The following is a 27,669-nucleotide window of genomic DNA, read 5'->3' as shown; positions in this document are numbered from 1 at the left end:
GGCAGCGAAATCGGTCTCGGGACCTCTCCGGCCCCCGGCTCCCTTCCGAAGGACAAGCCCCCGGTGGCAGCCGGTTCTGCGTGGGTTGCTGCCTCCCCTGCCCTTTCTCACTTCTTCTCCCCCGCGGGCGCCCACAATTTGCTCGCTTTATTTCTCTCCCCTCGACCCCCGCGCGCTCCCACGGCGGCAGGACCACTTCTGGTCTCCCGCCCCGGCCGGGCGGTCCCCGCGGATCGGCGCCGGCGCTCGGCCCCGGGTTTGCCGCGGGGTCTGAGCCTTCCGGCCGCAGGCACAGCCGGTGGGCCGCAGGAGCGAAGCCTGCCGGGCGGGGACGCTCGGTTTTCCGCGCCCCCACTTTCCTTTCACGGCCCAGTGGGATGTGTAGTTCTTCCTCTCGCGCCGCTGCTCCAAGGGGAACCGCAACTAGGGGACCAAAAAACTACAAATCCCTGCATGCTCCGCGACGAGGGCGGGAGAGGCGCGGTATTGAGTGTGCTGGTGCTCTGGGTTGGAGATGGTAACCAACAAAGGGAACGGTGTGGACGGCTGCGCCTTTCCTGTGCTGGGGCACTTCCCGCGTGACACGCTTTCTTTATCTAATCTTCACGACAACCCTGCGAGGCACTGTTGTATCCGGCCTGAGAGAACGCACAGCTACTTGCCAGAAGTCACGAAGCGCCGGGTGGTAGAGACGGGATCGAACCCAGAGCCCTGAGAATTTCCCTTCCTAAACACTGCCTAGGTGAGCAGTTTTCAAAGGGAGATGAGATTTGGTTTATCCAAGAGAGAAAAAGAACTGGGGCCAGTTGGGAAGAGCTTCCTGTAGTGAGGAAAAAGTGGCGGGAATGGCAGTTAGAATATGAAATGAAATTAGAAGGAGTCATGAATAAAAAATATTTACTAGGGTCCATTCTAAAGCAGGTTGGGGGATGGGTAGGATCTTGGTTAGAAATAGGTTCGAATGGTTTGACGAATGAGCACATTAAAGAGAGAAGTACTCTGTGGCTGTACTATTTTAAAGAAACAGATGGCAAGCCTCAGACATTTCAAATGAAAACTCTCCCATGCTTTCCTTTCCTTTAGCTCATGGGATCAACGGGTTCGATTTATTGCAAGCACATTTTCTCCAGGCGTCCAGTTAATATACTAAATCCACTGACTTTGTGGCTTTAAAAAAAGATGGCTATCCTTGTTCTCAGTTAAGAGCTAATTTTTTTGGAGTCATGGTCATACTTTTTGTTTTTTATTTTAGTTATTTTTTAGTTGGAGGATAACAAACTCTGTCTTTAAAAATTATCTCTAAATTTCCCATTGCAATCAAGTTTCTAGATAAGTTGATATGATTGTTTGCAGTTGTCTTCCTAGGAATTCCTTGCTTCTTCCTATTCCATATTTACTCAAACTTATGGGATAGATTGAAGGCAGGAGAAGAAGGGGACCCAGAGGATGAGATGGTTGGATGGCATCACGGTTTCAATGGACATGAGTTTGAGCCAACTCCGGGAGACAGTAAAGGACAGAGAAGCCTTGCATGCTGCACCCATGGGGTCGCAAAGAATCAGACATGACCAAGCGACTGAATAACAACAATGGCGACTAAACCACCACCTTGGCTATTAATTGGTCTTCCCAGGTGGCATTGGTGCTAAAGAACCCTCCTGCCAATGCAGGTGACAGGACACTTGGGTTCCATCCCTGGAGGAGGGCATGACAGTCCACTCCGGTATTCTTGCCTGGAGAATCCCACGGACAGAAGAGCCTGGCGGGCTGCATACAGTCTGTGGGGTCGCAAAGAAAGAATTGGACACAACTGAAGCGACCTAACACTCACGGCACACCCTTTCCTTTCATGTGATGGGGGCCCCCAAACTCTCCTCCTCTGCTGCAAAGCCAGGTCAGGGTGAGGGCTGGGGCTGGGGCAGGGAGGCAGGCAGCCACATGGAGCAGCGCCTGTCCAGGAGCCCAGCTACGAAGGCGGGTTGGGGGGAAGGGGAGGGAGGTGATATATATATAGTTATGGCTAATTGGCACTGTCGTATGGCAGAAACCAACACAACATTGTAAAGCAATTTTCCTCCAATTAAGTAGATAAATAATATGAAAAAGAATGTATAACTGAATCACTCTGCTGTACAGTAGAAATTAACACAAAATTGTAAATCAACCATCTTCCCAGGTAGCGCTAGTGGTAGCAAACTCCTGCCAATGCAGGAGACGCAGAAAAGAGGGTTTGATCCCTGGGTCGGGAAGATTCCTTGGAGGAGGGCATGGCAACCCACTCCAGTATTCTTGCCTGGAGAATCCCATGGACAGAGGAGCCTGGTGAGCTATGGTCCACAGGGTCAGAAAAAGTCAGACATGACTGAGGCTACTTAGCACTCTCACACAAATGTAACATCTTATGGTTCTGAAGGCTAAATCAACTATGCTTCAATATAATAAATTTTAAAAATAATATATATATTCCATATTTTAATGCTGTAAAGACCCAGTGCATCTGGAATTATAGACCAAAACATTTGCGAGTGAGAAAATTGAGGTCCAGAAAAGGAGTTACCTGCAAAAAATTCCTTGAAAATGCCTCACAATAGCAATTTATAAACGAACCTTGAATTGAAAGAGTGCATTCTTTGATTTAAAGCTTTAGAAAACTGGTAACTAAAAAAAAAAGAAAAAAGAAAACTGGTAACTAGTAATTATTTAGTGCCTGTCATGTGCAAGACAGTATGATAAAAGAAGCTGAATATAGCAAAGAAGCTACAGTCTGGTTGGGAAAACAAGATGGAGACATGAGAAAGTAAGTAATGAGAGAAAATTACGTAATAAAATCACTATTATTTCTGGAATATCTTCTTGTATTAGGCAGTGTCCTGGTTCGCTATACATTTAGCTTATCAAATCAAGAGGCAGTTCCCTCATAGCTCAGTTGGTAAAGAATCCGCCTGCAATGCAGGAGATCCTGGTTCATTTCCTGGGTCAGGAAGATCTGCTGGAGAAGGGATAGGCTACCCACTCCGGTATTCTTGGGCTTGCCTGGTGGCTCAGCTGGTAAAGAACCTGCCCGCAATGCGGCAGACCTGGGTTTGATCCCTGGGTTGGGAAGATCCCCTGGAGAAGGGAAAAAGGCTAGCCTCTCCAGTATTCTGGCTTGGAGAATTCCATGGACTGTATTAGTCCCTGGGGTTGCAAAGAGTCAGACACGACTGAATGACTCACTTTCAACCTGATAAGGTAAAGATTATCTTCCTTTCCCGGAGGATAATACCAAAGATCAGAGAAGTTAGGTGATCTGTCCAGGGTTTCACAGCTGGTAAGTAACAGAGTCAGGATTGGCAGCTAGGTATGCATGTCTGATACCACTACACAATGGAAGAGTATACATGTCTGACTGCCAACTGAGGAGGGAAGAATATCTTGATTTCAGCAGAAGGAGAGATCTCTGAGACCTAGACTGTAGCAAAGTGGGACCTCCGGACTCTGAGAATTTGATAGGCAGGACTAAAGGGGTTAGGCTCTCAAGGAAATAGGAAGGGTGGGAAAACACATGATGTTTCCAGTTAGAGTGAAATCGACAAGGATTCAAGGGCAAATGGTTTACTTGAGAGGAGATTGCAGAAAACACTGCTGAGATAATGAGGAAGTGAGTTAGGGAAGGAGAAGCCTGTGAGGCTCGCCCGGAGAAGCTACCACTGTGGGAAGCTGGAGCTCAGAGCCTGCAGGCCACTGTGGAAGTGGTACAGAACCTGCCTCCCTGTTTCGCCTCCTGAGGGGTGAGGAAGCTGAACTTTGTTATTAGCTGAGAGTTCCTGGGAGCATTCACTCTTCATCTTGTTGACACAGGACCGCCCTCCTAGAGCTACCATGGCCATCACCACCCTGAGCCCTGAGAGCCCTGAGCTGGCCCTCCCTGGGATGCTGGAGCATCTTTGATTCCGGCGGGTCTTTCCCTTGTCTCATCTGCCTCAGTGAGTCTACTGACAATACGGGTTGTGTTACTCACAAAATTGGAGCTTTGTTACTTTCATCTGAGCAGCTCAAAGTGTGTTAGTTGCTCAGTTGTATCCGGCTCTTGGCAACCCCATGGACTGTAGCCCGCCTGGCTCCTCTATTCATGGAATTTTCCAGGCCAGCATACTAGAGTGGGTGGCCAGTCTTCCTCAAAGCAGTCCACAAACCCACATCAGTCATTCTTAGAATCCCTCCAGGCAGTCAGGAAAAGGTGTGGTCTCCACAGTGAAGAAGGAGGACATTGGGATCCCCCAGCAGTGATTTGTATACCTTTGGAGGACAGGGGAGTGTACACCTGGGTGGTGAAAGTGCCCAAGTCAAAGGGATCAGGTCCTTGAAGAACTTTGAGAATGCCAGAGAGGATTTCTTCCGAAAGATCAGGGGTGGCAGGAAATAATTGGTGGCTCAGATGGTAAAGAATGCCTGCAGTGCAGGAGACCTGGGTTCAAGAAGATCTCTCCCCTGGGTCAGGAAGATCCCCTGGAGAAGGGAATAGCAACCCACTCCAATATTCTTGCCTGGAGAAGAGAATCCCATGGACAGAGGAGCCTGGCAGGCTACAGTCCATGAAGTCACAAAGAGTCGGACATGACTGAGCGACTGATATTTAAGTTAGGAAGTGATTGCTGAAGCTGCTATACCAAACAGAATTCCTCAGAAAATCAATCAGGCAACCTAATTCCTTCCAAGCAAGAGAGTTTGCTCGGATTTTTACATGTGCTCCACACATCTGGGAACATCTTATGTCAAAACATGTAAGATGTTTAAAGTAATAAACTCAGCACTGCAAGAGAAAATTGGGTGAGGCAGAAAAAATTTAATCCAAAATGTTCTTATAATTTCCCCAGTGACATTTTCTTGGCTCTTCTAATGCTAAAAAATTACTTTTTAGGATTTTAATAAAAGCAATAAACATGCATTGAAAAACACTGTTATAAACATTATCTTACACATAAATATGAAAAATGTAAAAGTTGCTCAAATTCCCATCACCTTAAGATAACAGTCATTAACACTTTGTTGACCATCCTTATGAAATTCACTTTATGCACACACATACATATATCTACCGTTTAACAAAAATGATATCAAGTCACGCAGTCTATTCATCCTTGATGCTTTTTTGAAGTGTGGTATTTTTCCCTTTCATGCTCAATCCCTACTTTTTCCCAAGTAACCAATGTTAGCAACTTAGTATATATCTTTCTTGGGTCTCATATAATTATAGGCAAACATGGGTTTCCCAGGTGGCCCTAGTAGTAAAGAACCTGCCTGCCAATGCAGGTAGGCGTTAAGAGATGCGTGTTCGATCCCTGGGTCAGGAAGATCTCCTGAAGGAGGGCATGGCAATCCACTCCAGTAATCTTGCCTGGAGAATCCCATGGACAGAGGAGCCTGGCGGGCTGCAGCCCATAGAGACACAGAGTCGGACACAACTGAAGCAATTTAGCATGCATGCATGCATACACACATATATGCAGTCCATAATCCAATTTCATCAAATAGCTGAATGATGGTCTTTATAGTTGATCTTTCCTAGTTCGAAATCCAGCCCAGGTTCAAACCTAGCAGTTACTCCTTCAATATGAAACAGTTCCACCTCCTTTATAGTTTCTTGATCTTGACATTTTGGGATTCCCTCGTAGCTCAGTCAGTAAAGAAATTGCCTGCAATGCAGGTAGACCTGGGTTCAATTCCTGGGTCAGGAAGCTCCCCTGGAGAAGGAAATGGCAACCCACTCTAGTATTCTTGCCTGGAAAATCTCATGGACATAGGAGCCTTATGGAGTCTATAGGGTCACAAAGAGTCAGACACTACTTAGAGACTAAATCACAACCAGACCACTAATTCTGTATGATGTCAGTCCATTTGAGGTTTGTCTGGCGTTTCTTCACAGTGTAATCCACGACGGGGCTCTCATCAGATTTCAGCCATGGGCCTGAAGGTGATGTTGCAGAAACTGTAAGATACCTGTCTGGGTGACACCTGCTGCTGCTTCTGGGCCTGCAGTTCCTCGCAGAATTTCAAAGAAGCATGTTCATACTTCTTTCAGCTGCAGGGGCAGGATAAAGCCAGAATGTGCCTCCAGCTCAAGGCTAAACTGACACCCCAAAATACAGGCACTTATTAATTGAGGAGCAAAAATGTATGGGCTCAGTTTTAAAGAAACAAAAAATTATGAAGTACAAAGGTTCCAAAATGATTTTGTTGATTACTTATAAAATATGCGACAGAACAGTAACTAGTAAAATAATGGGGGAAAAAGAAGCTTCCTCAGGGCAATTGATAAACAATTCTACCACGCCTCAGATTTAACCCTTTTGCAGGAAGATGCAGAGGACTAAAGCTCTTGAGTTCTACAGCTCTGGGTACAATGGTGACAGCCCAGCCTGGTTTTCAAAACACCTACATCTGGACAGTCGATACCCATTTGCTCCTCAAAGGATGTGAGCAGAACAAAGAAACACTCTTAACTAGAAATGCTACTTAGAAAGAATTTCAAAAGAATCCGAAGTGGATTTCAAAAATGTCTTGTCTCCTCTGTAAAGAATGGCTTTTGAGAAATGTTTAATGCTATTTCTGAACTAAAGCTAGTCAGTAAAACGGCTTGTTTGACTTCTATTTATTTTCTGAATACATGGAAACCAAGTCCAAGAACAAACTTTTCTTGGCATCCTTGGCATTTGTGGGAAATAAAAACCTCATCGGAATGAATAACTGAAGTCAGCCCACCAACAAAAAAATATGTGAAAGTGCTCATCAATAGTAAGTTCACAAGCAGGTATTACTTGTATTCTTATTAATTTTCCTTTTCTCATTAGTTTTCACTATTTCTATCATTTTCTTTTGAAAGGAAGTGGAGACCTATATACACATGTCCACTCACTTGGAAGGATTTCTTGGAGGGGGTCAATAACCTGATTGCTAATTCAGAAAACCGGTGGGTCCTTATTCTTCTACAGACATGTGCATAACTGTACAATGAAGTCTGCAGATTATCCCTGCTTTGGGTATAAAATACCCAGGATATTCTTACTTATAGCTGATCTAATATGTTTTCAGAAAGTTTTCATTTTTGTAACTTTCTATTGTTCCTATAGTTATATTTCACCTTCAGAGACAGTTTAATTTATTCTAGTACAGACTGGGTTTAAAATTATTTCGAACTGTTAACTTTATCTTACATCCTTTCTGGAATGACATAGGTACAAGGTTTTTGTGTGTGTGTGTGTGTGTGTGTGTGTGTGTTTTAATAAGCTAGGATTGTTTTTTACCTTTCATTTTCTCACCAGCTTTGGTACTGTTTCACTGAAACGTTGTTGTTGCTGTTAATAGTAAAAAGAATTAAAACTTAGAACAACTGTATGTCTACTAGTAGAAAGTCAAAGTGTTAGTTGCTCAGTCCTGTCTGACTCCTTGCAACCCCATGGACTGTACCCCCCCAGACTCCTCTGTCCATGGAATTTCCCAGGCAAGAATACTGGAACAGGTTGCCATTTCCTCCTTCGGGGAATGTTCCCAACGCAGCGATCGAACCCCCGTCTCCTGCTTTGTATGTGGATTCTTTACCGCTGAGCCACCTAGGAAACCTGTATGATTGATAAGAGGGAGTTTTTATATCTTTAATATATTATTATCTAAACTTTTTGTTTTCCTGCAGTATTTCTTAATACTTTTTGGAAGCACAGAGATTTCCATACCCCAATTTGTTTTGCAATGAATGAAAGAATTTCCAAACAATATGTTTTCTCAGTTAAAAATCTATCCTCCAGAAACCACCGAACATAAGGGACTTTCTCTTTTGACATTTCCTATTCTGTTATTAGTGAGTCTCTTTCTGGCTTTGTCCTCTACTGATGAGGGACATCCAGATACTCAGATACAGAGCAACGCTTTATTAGCAAGGTTGATTGTTGACATTCAGGCAAAATATGGGTGTTTTATAAAAGGAATACCTGGAACAGAAGAAAGACATGTTTAGTTTAGTAGAAAAATGAAAATAGGTTAAAGTGCTAAGTTGAACGTGAATTTTGTCAAGCCTTCATGGTGACTCTGTCCACGTGTAAATCCATCACCATAAGAAAAGCTTACTATGATCTCAACCAGCTTTTGTCTGGTAAACATTTATCATCCTTCTGGCAAAAGGGAAAGTAGGTAACAAAAGTTCCATTTTGTTAAGCTTTGGTATCTCGCAGATGTTCAGTGAGCTTATAGCAAAGCTTTGAAAAATCTCTTGTAGGCTTAAAAAAAAAAAGGACTATAGAAGAGGAGAATGGAGAAGAAAAAGGAGACACGAGGAGTCTAACTGATATGAAAAATTTAAGGTCTGAACTTTAAAAGTTTTGGGCACCCAAGATAAATTTGAGTAATGTTGATGAACTATTCTTATCCATCAGAGTCCCAAGCATGTGCTGCAGACTATGGTAGTGCAGAGACAGGTGAGAACCAGTCTCTGACATTAAATGTAGCATCCAGAAGGTGACTAAGGACATTTTCAACAATGATGGTGCATGCAATAGAGCAAGGGACCACAGATGAATACTGTGACTAACATGGGATCTGCCATTCAGTCTGGACCTTTACTCATCCTGAATCAAAGGCAAGAAAAGAAAATTCCAAAATCAAGGAAGAGGGGGGAGGAGCCAAGATGGCGGAGGAGTAGGACCGGGAGACCACTTTCTCTCCTACAAATTCATCAAAAGAATAACCGAATGCAGAGCAAACTTCACAAAACAACTTCTGATCGCTAGCTGAGGTCATCAGGCGCCCAGAAAAGCAGACCATTGTCTTCGAAAGGAGGTAGGACAAAATATAAAAGATAAAAAGTGAGACAAAAGAGCTAAGGACGGAGACCCGTCCCGGGAAGGGAGTCTTAGGCAGCCTTGCTTGGGCTAGGGTCCGGGCCTGAGTGCCCTGAGGACAATCGGGGGGAGCTTCTGTGAGGTGCCAACTTGAACTGTGGGAGACCAAAGGAGAGAGAGAAAATTGACCGGCCGGAACACACTGCCGGCCGTTCGCAGAACAAAGGGACGGGGAAAGTCCCGAGAAGAGCTCGCAGGCTGCGGACCGGCCCAGCCCCGCCGGAGGCAGGAGGCAGGGGGGAGGGGAAGGTCGCGGCGAGACACAGGGCGCAGGCACCCGACCGGCGCGGGGCGGGGACTGGGGCTGGGGACGCGGAGGGCGGAAGGCGCGCGCACCCGCCTGGCGCCAGCGGAAACTGAGACTGGGTCCACGGAAGGGAGTGGGTGCGCCACACCTGGGGATAGCGCGCCCACCAAGCCCCTGGCTGCCTGGACCGCTCTGACGGGGAAGGCACAGAGAGCAGGCGCAGCTTTTCCTTCCGCGCTTTTGTGTAACACCCGAGGGCTGGAACCTCGCGCAGCGCGGGGCGCGCTCCATATAGAACAGCCGGGAGCCTGAGCAGCGCAGACGGAGAAAGCAGCGTCAGCCCCTTCCGGCAGCGCCAGCCCGCCCCCGCAGGGCCAGCCCCTCCCCGCAGCGTCAGCCCCGCCCCCGCAGGGCCAGCCCCTCCCCGCAGCGTCAGCCCCGCCCCGCAGCGCCAGCCCCGCCCCGCAGCGTCAGCCCCTCCCAGCAGCGCAACGGAACTAGCTACCTGAATAAGAGTCCGCCTCCGGCCGCCTGTGTCAGGGCGGAAATGAGCCTCTGAAGAGACCGGCAAACAGAAGCCAAATAAACAAAGGGAACCGCTTCAGAAGGGACTGGTGCAACAGATTAAAATCCCTGAAGAAAACACCGACTTCACCGGAAGGGCCCTGTAGATATCGAGAAGTGCAAGCTGGAACGAGGAGCTATCTGAAACTGAGCCGAACCCACACTGACCGCAACAGCTCCAGAGAAATTCCTAGACATATTTTTACTTTTTTTTTTATTTTTCTGTTTTTTCTAAGTAAGGAAAAAAAAAAAATTTTTTTTTTCTTTTTATATTTTTCTTTTTTATTTTTTCTCTTTTATTTTCCTTTAAAATTCCCTATTACTCCCCCATTACTCCTTAACTTTCATTTTCATAGATTTTTACGATTTTTTTAATTAGGGGAAAAAAAAAATTTTTTTTTTCTTTCTTTTTTTTTTTTTTCTTTTTCTTTTTTTCTTCTCCTTTTTCTTCTTTTTTTTTTCTTTCCTTTTTCTCTTCTATTTTCTATTTTTCTTTTTCTCTTATTTCTTTTAAAGTCCTCTAGTACTCCTCTACTACTCTTCATTTTCATCTTCACTACACTATAACCTTACAAAAAAAAAAAAAAAAGAGAAGCCCTATCTTAAAACCGAAGATTATTCCCTCCCAATCTTGACTCTCTGTTTTCTACCTCAGAACACCTCTATTTCCTCTTTTCCCCTTCTCTTCCCCATCCAATTCTGTGAATCCTTGTAGGTGTCTGAGATACGAGAACACTCTGGGAACAGACAGCTGCGTAGATCTGTCTCTCTCCTCTTGAGTCCCCCTTTTTCTCCTCCTACTCATCTCTATCTCCCTCCTCCCTTTTCTCCTGTTCATGTAACTCTGTGAACCTCTCTGGGTGTCCCTAACGGGGGAGAATCTTTTCGCCATTAACCTAGAAGTTTAATTATCAGAGCTGTATAGTTGGAGAAGTCCTGAGACTACAGGAAGAATAAAACTGAAATCCAGAGGCAGGAAACTTAAGCCCAAAACCTGAGAACACCAGAAAACTCCTGACTACATGGAACTTTAAGTGATAAGTGACTGTCCAAAAGCCTCCATACCTACACTGAAACCAACCACCACCCAAGAGCCAATAAGTTTTAGAGCAAGACATACCACGCAAATTCTCCAGCAATACAGGAACATAGCCCTGAATGTCAACATACAGGCTACCCAAGGTCACACCTAACACATAGACCCAACTCAAAACTCATTACTGGGCACTCCATTGCTCTCCAAAGAGAAGAAATCAAGTTCCACGCACCAGTACACTGACGCAAGCTTCCCTAACCAGGAAACCTTGACAAGCCAAACGTCCAACCCCACCCACTGGGTAAATCCTCCACAATAAAAAGGAACCACAGACCTCCAGAATACAGAAAGTCCACTCCAGACACAGCAATCTAAACAAGATGAAAAGGCAAAGAAATACCCAACAGGTAAAGGAACAAGAAAAATGCCCACCAAGTCAAACAAAAGAGGAGGAGATAGGGAATCTACCTGAAAAAGAATTTAGAATAATGATAATAAAAATGATCCAAAATCTTGAAAACAAAATGGAGTTACAGATAAATAGCTTGGAAACAAAGATTGAAAAGATACAAGAATTGTTTAATAAAGACCTAGAAGAAATAAAAAAGAGTCAATTAAAAATGAATAATGCAATGAATGAGATCAAAAACACTTTGGAGGGAACCAAGAGTAGAATAATGGAGGCAGAAGATAGGATAAGTGAGATAGAAGATAAAATGGTGGAAATAAATGAAGCAGAGAGGAAAAAAGAAAAAAGGATCAAAAGAAATGAGGACAACCTCAGGGACCTCTGGGACACTGTGAAACGCCCCAACATTCGAATCATAGGAGTTCCAGAAGAAGAAGACAAAAAGAAAGGCCATGAGAAAATACTCGAGGAGATAATAGCTGAAAACTTCCCTAAAATGGGGAAGGAAATAGCCACCCAAGTCCAAGAAACCCAGAGAGTTCCAAACAGGATAAACCCAAGGCGAAACACCCCAAGACACATATTAATCAAACTAACAAAGATCAAACACAAAGAACAAATATTAAAAGCAGCAAGGGAAAAACAACAAATAACACACAAAGGGATTCCCATAAGGATAACAGCTGATCTATCAATAGAAACCCTCCAGGCCAGAAGGGAATGGCAGGACGTCCTGAAAGTAATGAAAGAGAATAACCTACAACCTAGATTACTGTATCCAGCAAGGATCTCATTCAGATATGAAGGAGAACTCAAAAGCTTTACAGATAAGCAAAAGCTGAGAGAATTCAGCACTACCAAACCAGCTCTTCAACAAATGCTAAAGGATCTTCTCTAGACAGGAAATGCAGAAAGGTTGTATAAACGTGAACCCAAAACAACAAAGTAAATGGCAACGGGACCACACCTATCAATAATTACCTTAAATGTAAATGGGTTGAATGCCCCAACCAAAAGACAAAGATTGGCTGAATGGATACAAAAACAAGACCCCTATATATGCTGTCTACAAGAGACCCACCTCAAAACAAGAGACACATACAGACTGAAAGTGAAGGGCTGGAAAAAATTATTTCATGCAAACGGAGACCAAAAGAAAGCAGGAGTCGCAATACTCATATCAGATAAAATAGACTTTCAAATAAAAGCTGTGAAAAGAGACAAAGAAGGACACTACATAATGATCAAAGGATCAATCCAAGAAGAAGATATAACAATTATAAATATATATGCACCCAACATAGGAGCACCGCAATATGTACGGCAAACACTAACGAGTATGAAAGAGGAAATTAATAGTAACACAATAATAGTGGGAGACTTTAATACCCCACTCACAACTATGGATAGATCAACTACACAGAAAATTAACAAGGAAACACAAACTTTAAATGACACAATGGACCAGCTAGACCTAATTGATATCTATAGGACATTTCACCCCAAAACAATCAACTTCACCTTTTTCTCAAGTGCACACGGAACCTTCTCCAGAATAGATCACATCCTGGGCCATAAATCTGGTCTTGGAAAATTCAAAAAAATTGAAATCATTCCAGTCATCTTTTCTGACCACAGTGCAGTAAGATTAGATCTCAATTACAGGAAAAAAATTGTTAAAAATTCAAACACATGGAGGCTAAATAACACACTTCTGAATAACCAACAAATCATAGAAGAAATCAAAAAAGAAATCAAAATATGTATAGAAATGAATGAAAATGAAAACACAACAACCCAAAACCTATGGGACACTGTAAAAGCAGTGCTAAGGGGAAAGTTCATAGCATTACAGGCTTACATCAAGAAACAAGAAAAAAGCCAAATAAATAACCTAACTCTACACCTAAAGCAATTAGAGAAGGAAGAAATCAAGAACCCCAGGGTTAGCAGAAGGAAAGAAATCTTAAAAATCAGGGCAGAAATAAATGCAAAAGAAACTAAAGAGACCATAGCAAAAATCAACAAAGCTAAAAGCTGGTTTTTTGAAAAAATAAACAAAATTGACAAACCATTAGCAAGACTCATTAAGAAGCAAAGAGAGAAGAACCAAATTAACAAAATTAGAAATGAAAATGGAGAGATCACAACAGACAACACTGAAATACAAAGGATAATAAGAGACTACTACCAGCAGCTCTATGCCAATAAAATGGACAACTTGGATGAAATGGACAAATTCTTAGAAAAGTATAACTTTCCAAAACTGAACCAGGAAGAAATAGAAGATCTTAACAGACCCATCACAGGCAAGGAAATCGAAAGTGTAATCAAAAATCTTCCAGCAAACAAAAGCCCAGGACCAGATGGCTTCACAGCTGAATTCTACCAAAAATTTAGAGAAGAGCTAACACCTACCTTACTCAAACTCTTCCAGAAAATTGCAGAAGAAGGTAAACTTCCAAACTCATTCTATGAGGCCACCATCACCCTAATTCCAAAACCAGACAAAGATGCCACAAAAAAAGAAAACTACAGGCCAATATCACTGATGAACATAGATGCAAAAATCCTTAACAAAATTCTAGCAAACAGAATCCAACAACATATTAAAAAAATCATACACCACGACCAAGTGGGCTTTATCCCAGGAATGCAAGGATTCTTCAATATCCGCAAATCAATCAACGTAATACACCACATTAACAAATTGAAAGATAAAAACCATATGATTATCTCAATAGATGCAGAGAAAGCCTTTGACAAAATTCAACACTCATTTATGATTAAAACTCTCCAAAAAGCAGGAATAGAAGGAACATACCTCAACATTATAAAAGCCATATATGACAAACCCACAGCAAGCATCACCCTCAATGGTGAAAAATTGAAAGCATTCCCCCTGAAATCAGGAACAAGACAAGGGTGCCCACTGTCACCACTACTGTTCAACATAGTGTTGGAAGTTTTGGCCACAGCAATCAGAGCAGAAAAAGAAGTAAAAGGAATCCAGATAGGAAAAGAAGAAGTGAAACTCTCACTGTTTGCAGATGACATGATCCTCTACATAGAAAACCCTAAAGATTCTACCAGAAAATTACTAGAACTAATCAATGAATATAGTAAAGTTGCAGGATATAAAATTAACACACAGAAATCCCTTGCATTCCTATATACTAACAATGAAAAAACAGAAAGAGAAATTAAGGAAACAATACCATTCACCATTGCAACAAAAAGAATAAAATACTTAGGAGTATATCTACCTAAAGAAACAAAAGACCTATACATAGAAAACTATAAAACACTGATGAAAGAAATCAAAGAGGACACAAACAGATGGAGAAACATACCGTGTTCATGGATTGGAAGAATCAATATTGTCAAAATGGCTATTCTACCCAAAGCAATCTATAGATTCAATGCAATCCCTATCAAGCTACCAACGGTATTTTTCACAGAACTAGACCAAAGAATTTCACAATTTGTATGGAAATACAAAAAACCTCGAATAGCCAAAGTAATCTTGAGAAAGAAGAATGGAACTGGAGGAATCAACCTGCCTGACTTCAGACTCTACTACAAAGCCACAGTCATCAAGACAGTATGGTACTGGCACAAAGACAGAAATATAGATCAATGGAACAGAATAGAAAGCCCAGAGATAAATCCACGAACCTATGGACACCTTATCTTTGACAAAGGAGGCAAGGATATACAATGGAAAAAAGACAACCTCTTTAACAAGTGGTGCTGGGAAAACTGGTCAACCACTTGTAAAAGAATGAAACTAGAACACTTTCTAACACCATACACAAAAATAAACTCAAAATGGATTAAAGATCTAAATGTAAGACCAGAAACTATAAAACTCCTAGAGGAGAACATAGGCAAAACACTCTCTGACATAAATCACAGCAAGATCCTCTATGACCCACCTCCCAGAATATTGGAAATAAAAGCAAAACTAAACAAATGGGATCTAATGAAACTTAAAAGCTTTTGCACTACAAAGGAAACTATAAGTAAGGTGAAAAGACAGCCGTCAGATTGGGAGGAAATAATAGCAAATGAAGCAACAGACAAAGGATTAATCTCAAAAATATACAAGCAACTCCTGAAGCTCAATTCCAGAAAAATAAATGACCCAATCAAAAAATGGGCCAAAGAACTAAACAGACATTTCTCCAAAGAAGACATACAGATGGCTAACAAACACATGAAAAGGTGCTCAACATCACTCATTATTAGAGAAATGCAAATCAAAACCACAATGAGGTACCATTACACGCCAGTCAGGATGGCTGCTATCCAAAAGACTACAAGCAATAAATGCTGGAGAGGGTGTGGAGAAAAGGGAACCCTCTTACACTGTTGGTGGGAATGCAAACTAGTACAGCCACTATGGAAAACAGTGTGGAGATTCCTTAAAAAACTGGAAATAGAACTGCCATATGACCCAGCAATCCCACTTTTGGGCATACACACTGAGGAAACCAGATCTGAAAGAGACACGTGCACCCCAATGTTCATTGCAGCACTGTTTATAATAGCCAGGACATGGAAGCAACCTAGATGCCCATCAGCAGACGAATGGATAAGGAAGCTGTGGTACATATACACCATGGAATATTACTCAGCTGTCAAAAAGAATTCATTTGAATCAGTCCTAATGAGATGGATGAAACTGGAGCCCATTATACAGAGTGAAGTAAGCCAGAAAGATAAAGAACATTACAGCATACTAACACATATATATGGAATTTAGAAAGATGGTAATGATAACCCTATATGCAAAACAGAAAAAGAGACACAGAAATACAGAACAGACTTTTGAACTCTGTGGGAGAATGTGAGGGTGGGATGTTTCAAAAGAACAGCATGTATACTATCTATGGTGAAACAGATCACCAGCCCAGGTGGGATGCATGAGACAAGTGCTCGGGCCTGGTGCACTGGGAAGACCCAGAGGAGTCGGGTGAAGAGGGAGGTGGGAGGGGGGATCGGGATGGGGAATAAGTGTAAATCTATGGCTGATTCATATCAATGTATGACAAAACCCACTGAAATGTTGTGAAGTAATTAGCCTCCAACTAATAAAAAAATTAAAAAAAAAAAAAAAAAAAAATCAAGGAAGAAAGGCAACTCTCATGGCACTACACATGCTGCCACCACAAACCCACCTTCTCCTGAGTGACCTCAGGTGCCCTTAAATTAACGCGATGAAGATGACAGGAAAGGCACAGTTACACCGTTTGCAGAAAGAGCTCAGTCACAGGGAGCTCCGGGAGATACTTAGGTTGGGGCGGGGGGACCCAGAATCCAGGACTCTTTCCTTCCTGGTTGGGAGAAAAGGACTGATTCTGAGATTAAACCAGCATTTCCTGTTTGTGAAGAGGTATCAGATGGGAGATACTGGTCATAGGACAAACTTTCAATTAAAGATGTAAATTCTGGAGCTCTCTTGCATAGCACTACGATTATACTATAAGTTAACAATACTGTGTTAATACTTGAAATTTACTCAGAGATCATTATCAACCCCAAAATGGCAAGTATATTTAGTGATGGATGGTTTAATTAGGTTGGTTTTGGTAATGATCTCACAGTGTATACATTTATCAAATCATCACATTGTTTAAATATATGCAACTTTATTTATCAATAAAATAAAGTAAAAAAGTGGAAGCAGTGACATATTTAACTTTCTTGTGCTCCAAGATCACTGCAGACAGTGACTGCAGCCACAGAATTCCAAGACACTTGCTCCTTGGAAGGAAAGCGATTAATATGAAAAAACTAGACAGTGTATTAAAAAGCAGGGACATCACTTTGCTGACAAAGGTGCATATATTCAAAGCTATGGTTTTTCCAGTATTCATGTACGGATGTGAGAGTTGGACCATAAAGAAGACTGAGCGCCAGAGAATTGATGCTTTTGAACTGTGGTGTTGGAGAAGACTCTTGAGAGTCCCTTGGACTGCAAGAAGTTTCAACCAGTCAATCCTAAAGGAAACCAACCCTGAATATTCATTGGAAGTACTGATGCTGAAGCTGAAGCTCCAGTACTTTGGCTACCTGATGCGAAGAGCCAACTCATCGGAAAAGACCCTGATGCTGGGAAAGATTGAAGGCAAGAGAAGTGGGCAGCAGAGGATAAGATGATTGGATAGATTCACCAGCTCAACCATAGGACACAGATTTGAGCAAACTCTTGGAGATAGTGGTGGACAAAGGAGCCTGGCGTGCTGTAGTCCATGGTGTTTCAAAGAGTCAACATGCTTAGTGACTGAACAACAATGACAAAAAAGTGACAACTCTCATGGCATTGTTTAAATACTTGGGGGGGAAAATGGTATGAATGAAGAATTATTTTTAAGAAACTGTTAAGTGCTCTGGTCTGAAGTGTGTCCCCTCCCACCCAAATTCATTGTTGAAATCCTAATCTGCAGTTCCTCAGAACATGGCTGTATTTGGAGATTCGGACTTTAAAGATGCTGGGCCCTAATCTTTCTTCACAAACACACACACAGGAGGATCATGGGATGGCACAGAGAGAAGAGGCTCATCTGCAAGCCAAGGAGAGAGACCTCAGAAGAAACCAACCCTGCTGACGTCTTGACCTCAGGCTTCTAGCTTCCAGATTTGTGGGGAAGTAAATGTCTATTGTTTAAGTCCTCTGGTCTGTGATACTTTGTCCTATCCGCCCAACCAAACAACTGATACAGTATGGTACACTTAAAATGATGGCGAAAATCCTGTGTTGACCAATGATATCAAACCACAGTATCTAGTTTAATAAAGCAGGCTATGGAACACATGAATAAAGTGATCCAATTCTGATAAAAATCATGCAACTATAATGCTTAAATATAGATTGACAGGTGACAAAGTTTTGTGTGATTTTTTTTTTTTTTTACTTTTTCCATTAGGCTTTTCTGCACTGGTTCATTATTTTAATAAGCATGTGAGTGATGGATTCATGTGGGAATAAATATATAGAGCAAGGAGAGAATGTAGCACAGGGCAGAACCTTGGGGAATGCTGATATTTAAGGGACGGAAGATGAGAGCGAGCAAGGCAACAAAGGAGGCTTGTCCAGAGAGGAAAAAATCTTGGAGGATAATTCTGAAGAAGCCAATGAAGGGCAGACTTCTAGAACGAACAGGACGCTACCCAGTATGAAATGCCACAGAGAAAGGCTGCCCAGTCTAGCAGTAGGATGTTGAACGTGGAAATTAGGAAGTCACTCTGGCTTCTGAGAACACTTTGAAGAAGGGTTGGGGCCAGTTTGTGGAAAGAATGGGCAGTGACAAGGAACACAGCCAAGTCGTGAAGAGGTATAAAAATTACAGATCTTCAGGTACTGCAGCAGACTGTCATAATCATCATACTAGGAATAGCCTGAATCCATACTGGGGATGTTGAGATGCCTGTTACCCTAGAAACCCAGAGAAGAGTACCTTAGCAATATGTACCAAGCCGCTCTATCTTGCACAGCACCTGAGATGTTTATGGACCCATTCTCGCGTGTGATGTGTCAATTAGCCTGTACTCTCTGATGAATGGGAAAGATGTTTCTATAAACCAAAGGCCTTGACAATGAGATCCCTTTGTAGTCTCTCTAGAATGGCACAGGCGCTGACAGCAAGCAACAAGGTCTGTTATTAGAAAGGCTCCATGATGTCACAAGAATGTGTTTATAAGCTTACGTGATTACCAGGGGACATGCTTTCTTGTCTAGTTTCCCTAACCCTTAACCAGGTTCCCTTGGGATGAAGACACAATATAAACTCAATAGACTAGGGCTTCCCTGATGGCTCAATGGTGAAGAATCCTGCCAACGCAGGAGATACAGGTTTGATCCGTGTTCTGGGAAGATCCTACATGCCGTGGAGCCACTAAGCCCTTGTACCACAACTATTGCGCCTGTGCTTGGACCCGCAAACTGCAACTACTGAAGTCCTCGAGCCCTAGAGCCCGTGCTCCGCAACAAGAGAAGCCACTGTAGTGAGAAGCCCGCACACCACAACTAGGATGGCCTCTGCTCGCTGCAACTAGAGAAAAATCCTCACGGCGGTGAAGGCCCAGCCCAGCCAAAAGTAAATAAACATAGAAATAAAAGTATTTTTAAAAGTCAAGCTTATTAATTAAAAAAAAAAAGCTAAATAGACAAAAAGAGAAGGAGAGAGATAGAGGGAGAGGGTATGTATTGAGAAAGTGTGCCAGGCACAGCTCTTTCTCCTTTCATTTTAGCCAGGTGGCCCTGGAATGGCATATCATCTATGCATGGCAATCATAAATGTATGATTACGTATATAATATAATACATATAAAACAATACATGTATCTGAGAATCATGCACCAAGAAGCATATTACACACATTACTTAATTTTTTATTTAATATTTATGCAATCCCCAAATTCCAGTTAGGTGAGTACTTAATATCCCTTTTTATTAGGGATAACTAATATCAGAGGGGGCTTCCCTTGTGGCTCAGCTGGTAAAGAATCCATCTGCAATGCGAGAGACGTGGGTTCAGTCCCTGGATTGGGAAGATCCCCTGGAGAAGGGAAAGGTCACCCACTCCAGTATTCTGGCCTGGAGAATTCCATGGACTGTACAGTCCATGGGGTTGCAAAGAGTCAGACACGACTGAGCGACTTTCACTTTTGGAGAAGGGAATGGCAGCCCACTCTAGTACTCTTGCCTGAAGAATTCCATGGACAGAGAACATGCCAGGTGACTCAGAGGTTAAATTATCTGCCTGCAATGCAGGAAACCTGGGTTCCATCCCTGGGTTGGGAAGATCCCCTGGAGAAGGAAATGGCAACCCACTCCAGTATTCTTGCCTGGAGAATCCCATGGACGGAGGAGCCTGGTGGGCTACAGTCCACGGTATTGCAAAGAGTCGGACACGACTGAGCGACTTCACTTTCACTTCCACTTTCAATATCAGAGGAAACTGAGATGAATAAAAACTATGTTATTTGCTTGAGATTACACAGATTACTTGATTTAAAGTCATTTCTGGATCTACAAAGGGCACTTTTTTAAAAAATTTTATTTTATTTGGCCATACCACATCCTAGTTGCAACATGTAGGATATTTCTTCAGTTGCATGCTAACTCTTAGTTGCAGCATGTGGGATCTAGTTCCCCTATCAGGAATTGAACTCGAGCTCCATGCACTGGGAGCACAGAGTCTTGGTCAGTGGACTATCACAGAAGTCCCAAAGAGTTATCGTTACCATCTTTCTAAATTCCATATATATGCGTGGAATTTAGAAAGATGGTAACGAAACCCTATATGCAAGACAGAAAAAGAGACACAGATGTACAGAACAGACTTTTGGACTCTATGGGAGAAGGCGAGGGTGGGATGATCTGAGAGAACAGCATCGAAACATGTATATTATCAAATGTGAAACAGATCACCAGTCCAGGTTGGATGCATGAGACAAGTGCTCCGGGCTGGTGCACTGGGATGACCCAGAGGGATGGGATGGGGAGGGAGGTGGGAGGGGGGTTTGGGATGGGGAACACATGTAAATCCATGGCTGATTCATGTCAATGTATGGCCAAAACCACTACAATATTGTAAAGTAATTAGCCTCCAACTAATAAAAATAAATGGAAAAAAAAAAGAAATGAAAATTAAAATGAAAATGAAAAAAAAAAAAGAAAGTCCCAGAGAGTGCACAAAGATTTTCTTTTTTTCTGGCCATGCTGCAGGGCGTGCAGGATCTTAGTTCCCTGACCCTTTGATTCCAGGGTCAGTTTTATATTTTTGACCTGCAGGAAAGGCTGAAGATGTTTCAATACCTCTTTCAAGCATATGCTTATTATAAGGAATGACCTCTTCTCCATCTCTTCAGAAGAATTTAATTTTGAAAACAGTGAAGATTACATAATTTGAAAAAAATCCTTATTTCTAAATTATGATTATAAAATAAGATATTAAAGTGATTGCAACTTTAACTGTCCCTAAGAGTGGGGTAGACCACCACCCACTTACAACCCTCATTTCCAGCATCCCCAGAATGCATTACATGAATCCTAGATCACCATCCAATTTGTGGTTCCAGGTAATGTAATCTAAAGAATACAGCAAGAATGCTGTAAAACCAAAATAGCTTAATCTTCAAACATTTCCTCTGTTTTTCTGTGTTATTTTAAAATCTGGATGCCAAAGTGTCATTTCTCCTCAGTTTAAAAATAATGCTATTTTTATTATTGTTTCCTGTGGAAACCGTTTCCCTCAACACAGCAACAGCCATATCTTAATAGGGAATTATTTATTTAAGCCAGTTGCCCTTGTTAAATTTTGGGTGGCATGAACCCATATTTTATCCCCATAGATTTTGCAAGGACCACCCCTACCCACTCTTGGAGGATCATCTAACTCTCCAGAGTCACTCTCCCAGTCACGGAAGCCAGTCTGTTCCCTGGAGATCAGTTTGGGGAACTTCAGATCCCCAGTGGCTAATGGAAAGTTACAAAAGCTGTGACCAAATTGTCAAAACTCTTGCAGATCTGCTTGAGGCCAAATGTCAAGTAATGAAATGAGACTCAGAAGACACAGAAGCATCTCAAGAAGGCTCACACGGGAGCGAGAGAACCCAGTGATGTTTGCACAAGGGCAACATAACTTTCCCTTTGCATAATACTCTTTTTTAAACATTAAGGAATGAGAAACTTATCACATCTATAAATGAGTAGCTTGTAACAAACTAACTCTCCCGTGTGTGTGTGTGTATGTGTGTGTGTGTGTGTGCGCGTGTGCGCACTTGCTTGCTTGCTCAGCAACTCAGTCCTGTCCAACTCTTGCAACCCCATGGCCTGTAGCCCGCTAGGCTCCTCTGTGCATGGGATTTCTGAACAAGAATAGTGGAGTGCAGACTTTTGGACTCTGTAGGAGAAGGCGAGGGTGGGATGTTTCGAGAGAACAGCATCGAAACATGTATATTATCTATGTGAAACAGATCACCAGCCCAGGTTGGATGCATGAGACAAGTGCTCGGGCCTGGTGCACTGGGAAGACCCAGAGGGATCGGGTGGAGAGGGAGGTGGGAGGGGGGGTCGGGATGGGGAATACGTGTAGATCCATGGCTGATTCATGTCAATGTATGACAAAACCCACAACAATATTGTAAAGTAATTAGCCTCCAACTAATAAAAGTAAATGAAAAAAAATAAAATTCAAAAAAAAAAAAAGAATACTGGAGTGGGTTGCCATTTCCTTCTGCAGGGGATCTTCCCAGTCCAGAAATCGAACCCACATCTCCTGCACTGGCGGGTGGATTCTTCACCACTGTGCCGCCTGGGAAGTCCAACTCTCTCATGAAAACAGCTATAAAAAACACCCCCTCCAAATAAAAACTATTCAAACAACAGAGAATAACCAAAGCTTGCCAGAACTGAAGCGGTCAAGATCTTCAGTTCAGTTCAGTCACTCAGTCGTGTCCGACTCTTCATGACCCCATGGACCACAGCATGCCAGGCCTCTCTGTCCATCACCAACTCCCAGAGCCTCCTCAAACTCATGTCCATTGAGTCAGCGATGCCATCCAACCATCGCATCCTCTGTCGTCCCCTTCTCCTGCCTTCAATCTTTCCCAGCATTAGGGTCTTTTCCAATGAGTCAGCTCTTCGCATCAGGTGGTCAAAGTATTGGAACTTCAGCTTCAGCATCAGTCCTTCCAATGAACACCCAGGACTGATTTCCTGTAGGATAGACTGGTTGGATCTCCTTGCAATCCAGGGACTCTCAAGAGTCTTCTCCAACACCACAGTTCAAAAGCATCAATTCTTCAGTGCTCAGCTTTCTTTAGAGTTCAACTCTCACATCCATACATGACTACTGGAAAAACCATAGCCTTGACTAGATGGATCTTTGCTGGCAAAGTAATGTCTCTGCTTTTTAATATGCTTGTCTAGGTTGGTCACAACTTTCCTTCTAAGGACTAAGCGTCATCTTGGAGACAGAAAAAAAGAACATTGTGGTGAGTCAGATAGTTGTCACTATGCTTTTCCTCAGGGAATTTGCTGAGGTGTAGAGAATAGATAGATAGGTAATCTAGAGCTGCAGGAGCCTCACTGGGCTGGGGAGACAAAAAGCGGAAGTCAGGCCTATCGAACTGAAAGGATCTGAGGACACTGTGTTCTAGAGAAGTGTTCTCCTCCTTCCCTTTGCATTTTCCCTCGGACTTTGACCTATTCCCAAACAAAGCAGGCACAGTCCAAGAAGAAAAACCCAAGCAGCCACCCAACACACAACTTCTCAGGCTGTAAGAGTCGTCATGGTCTAATCGTCATCGTCTTACAAAACCTAAAACTCACCTCCAGTCAGCCCAGACCAGACCAAGGTGATGTACTTGTCAACTTAATGTAAATCTTCTCTGTGGGAAGGTAATCAGCATCTAGAGTCTCTGTGTTTATACACAATGTACACCATTCAATCCAAACTATCAGGCATGCCAGAAAATAGGATGAATAAGCAAAATTCAAGAGAAAAAAGAAAAAAACGATAGAGAATCACGTGTGATCCAGACATTGAGGTTCTCAGACCCAGGCTTGAAAATAACTGTGATTGAAATAGTCATGGAAACTTATTAAAAATACAGAGAGTTTCACCAAGAACTGGAGTCTATTAAAAAAGTATTAAATGGCAGTTCAAGAACTGAAAAATACAGTAACTTAATTGAGAATTCAAAAGCTAGATTTAATTATAGATTAAAAGCAGAAGAAAGAATTCACAAACTGGCAGATAGGTCAGCTCAAAAATCCAGACTGAAGCACAGAGAAGAAGGGGAAAAAAAAAAGACAGGAAAATAGTGAATAGAGTGTGAGAGATGCATGGGACATGGTGGAAGATTCTGACATACATGTAATTAAAATTCCAGGAGAGGGGAAGGAATGGGCCAGAAACTATTTCCCTTAACTGACAAAAGACATCAAGCCACAGATTCAAGAAGCTCTGTGACCTCTAAGCCAGAAAATACAAAAGCAAACCACACTTAGGCACATCATAGTAAGATTGCTGGAGTTGAAAGAGAAAAAGTCCTAAATAGAGAAAATAGAGGGAAAAAATACAAAGAAGTAGCAATAAAACAGCTTTGAGGAAAACACTCTATTTCATTATGACAGCAAGAAAAGAAAAGGACTTTAACAAACAATGCCCTTATAACAGCAAAAATCATCAAATTGATAGAAATAAATCAAATGCACAAGGTTTCTTCACTGAACACTACAAAACATTCCAAGAAAATTGTAAATAGACCTAAATAAATGAAAGAATATACCAAATTCAAAGATTAGAAGACTCATTTTTAAGGGTTAATTCTATCTAAAGCAATCAATATTGCAATCAATCATTGCACCCCCCCCCAAAAAAAATGCCTGTAGGTGACTGAGAAGTTGGAAATTGACAAATTGATTTTAAAATTTATATGGAAATGCAAAGGACCAAGAAAAGTGAAAACAATCTTGATGAAGAAAGAAAACTTGGAAGCCTTCCACTACCAGACATCAAGATTTATTAGAAAGCTAAATTCAATAACTATGGTATTGGTGGAAGGAAATAAAATAGGTCACTGGAATAAACCACAGAGCTCAGAAAAAAATAAGGTAGTCTTTTCAACAAATGGTGGCAGATCAATATGGGAAAAGATTAACCTTAATCCTCTGCATGCACCCCCAAATCAATTCCAGATGGATCATAGATCTAACTGGGAAAGGTAAAATAATACAACTTCTAGAAAATAACAATATCCTCATCTCTTGGTTAGGCAAAGAGTTCTTAAATAGGACCCCAAACACTAAATGTAAAGTAGGAGATGAAAATTGGACTTTACTAAAATTTGGAACTTCTATTTATCAGAAGTACCATTAAAATAATGAAAAGGCAAGCAACAATCTGTGAGAATACATAAATCATGAATCTGTATTTGTGTGAGTCCTGTAAATAGTTGAGAAGACAGATAATTCCATTAAAAATGGACCAAAGACTTGAATAGGCTCTTCCCAAAAAAGTATATTCAAGTAGATAAACAGCACATGAAAGGTGTTTGATAGCCTTTTGTCACCACTAAAGTGGAAATTAAAAACACAATAAGATGCCACCACCCACCCAGCAGAATGGCTAAAATGAAAAACATTGGTAAAACTCAGGATTGGTGAGGACATGAGTAACTGACCTCTCTTCACTGCTGGTAGGGGTGTAAATTGGAACAAATCCCATCACAGATTTTTAAATGGCCACAAATCCTTCCCATCTGTGTGTGCATTTGCAATCGACACATACAATTTGCAACCGACTTTCCTGTTTATGCCTCCAAAAGGCCTATGAAGGTCCTTGAAATGAGGCCTGACTGTGGGACATGCTTTGGCTGATGGGACATTAGCAAATGTGATACCAGAAGAGGTTTGAAAAGAGCTGGTGTGTTGGCGTTTGCTCTCTTCCACTGCTCTTGGCAAATTTGCTACCACCACCCAGTGAATGAGCCCAGGGTGGCTTGCTGGTGACTGTCCGGTTATCTCCACGCCTCCCACAGACAACCAGCCAACTGCCAGAGAGGGGTCTGAGGCCACCAGCTGACTGCTAATGCAGTACTGCGTCCAGAAGACACACACAGAGCACGGACAAGCCATCTCGGATGAGCTCATTCCATTACACTGATGCGAAAGAACAATGAGCTATTAAGTCACTACATTTCCAGGTGGTCTGTGATGCAGCAAAAGTTAACTAAATAAGCCACATTGGAAAATCGTTTGGCAGAATACCCTGCTCCTCAAAACATTTCCACTCCTAGTTATATACCCAACAGAAATGCATCAAAAGACGTGTACAAGAAGAAGCAACACTATTCACAACAGGCCAAACTGAAAATAACACAAACAGCCAGCAAGAGTAGAATGCATAACTATATTATGCAATAGGCATGCGATGGAATACAACATGGCAACAAAAATTAGCAAACTATTGGTAAATGTTCCGCATGGATGAATCCCACAAATATTATGTTGAGTTAAGAAAAAAAACAAAAACAAATGCAGATACAAGAGAATACATACTACATGGAAGTGTTAGCTAAGCTCAGTTGTGTTTGACTCCTTGCGATCGACCCCATGGGCTGTAGTCCACCAGGCTCCTCCATCTCCTTGGGATTTTTCCAGGCAAGAATACTAAAGTGGGTTGCTGTTTCCTTCTCCAAGGGATCTTCCCAACCCGGGGATCGAATCCAGGTCTCCTGCTTTGCAGGAAGACTCTTTACCGCCTGGGCCACCAGGGAAGCTATCTACTGCATGATTTCATTTATAAAACTCAGAAGCTAGGAAAAAATCTGCAGTGATAGCAATCAGAGCAGCGATTACCTTTGGAAGGATTCTTGGCTGGCGGGAAGCACAAGGGAGGTTTCTGGGTGACAGTAAATATTTATTCAATTTTGTTTACTCTGTGAAAATTTCTTGAATTGAGTATCCAAGATGTGTGCCCTTTTTGTTATACTTCTATTTTAAGCTAACTTATTATTTTTTTTTTTTTACCATGCCACACACCTTGCAGGATCTTAGTTCCCTGACCGAAGATTGAACCAAGGATTGAACCTGTTCTATAGCAGTGAAAGCTCCAAGCTCCAGTGAAAGCTCCCACTGGACCACCAGGGGATGCCCTATTTTAAAGGTATAAAAACATAAGACTATAAAGAACTATTCTTGGTTCTTTTCTCTACAATGTTTTCTTCAAGGAGTTTATCTATCGTTACACACTTTCAGTTACTAGATTTTTGCTTACATCTCTGTCCCCAGGGCCTGTCACTCTCCAGTCCTTCCTGATCCATCAACATGAAAAATGCAGAGTCTAAGACTGAACGAACTTCTCCTCCCCCTGTATGTGGGTTGCTCCTCATTTACAAGTACCTTCTCGGACGCCTCTCTTTGCCTTGTCTCCACTTCGTGTCAAGTCCTATCAATAATTCCTTTGGATTTTCCTTCAGTTGTCTCCTTTCTCCTTTCCACTGTGTCAGAGTTCAGAGCCAGGAGACAGAAACCACTCCAGTTATCTTCGGCAGTCCAGGGGATTCAAGGAGATCCAACCAGTTCATCCTAAAGGAGATCAGTCCTGGGTGTTCATTGGAAGGACTGATGCTGAAGCTGAAACTCCAATACTTTGGCCACCTCATGCGAAGAGTTGACTCATTGGAAAAGACCCTGATGCTGGAAGGGATTGGGAGCAGGAGGAGAAGGGGGCGACAGAGGATGAGATGGCTGGATGGCATTACTGACTCGATGGACACGAGTTTGAGTAACCTTTGGGAGTTTGTGATGGACAGGGAGGCCTGGTGTGCTGTGATTCATGAGGTTGCAAAGAGTCGGACACGACTGAGCGACTGAACTGAACTGAACTGAACTGAAGCCTTCCTTGGTGGTGCAGTGCTTAAAACTCCACACTTTCAATGCAGGAAATATGTGTTCAATCCCTGGTCAGGGAACTAAAATCCCACATGCCCTACAGTGCAGCCAAATAATTTTAAAAAACAAAAG

The 27,669-nt window shown here is 42.3% G+C and overlaps 1 long non-coding RNA gene across 2 annotated transcripts; it reads left to right on the top strand.

The window, feature by feature from the left end:
- Positions 1-318: 318 nt before the first annotated feature.
- Positions 319-27,315, top strand: LOC122684156. Of its 2 annotated transcripts, XR_006337943.1 has the most exons (4): positions 617-742; positions 23,068-23,132; positions 26,693-26,809; positions 26,935-27,315. It is a non-coding gene; the product is annotated as an uncharacterized LOC122684156 (long non-coding RNA). The 2 variants fall into 2 exon arrangements; XR_006337944.1 differs by lacking the exon at positions 23,068-23,132 and having other exon boundaries at positions 319-742.
- The last annotated feature ends 354 nt before the right edge of the window (positions 27,316-27,669 follow it).

Source organism: Cervus elaphus, chromosome 26, assembly GCF_910594005.1.
Source record: "Cervus elaphus chromosome 26, mCerEla1.1, whole genome shotgun sequence".
NCBI classification, from domain to species: domain Eukaryota; kingdom Metazoa; phylum Chordata; class Mammalia; order Artiodactyla; family Cervidae; genus Cervus; species Cervus elaphus.
The sequence above is the reverse complement of the archived record's forward strand: the minus strand, read 5'-3'. Positions and strand labels throughout refer to the sequence as shown.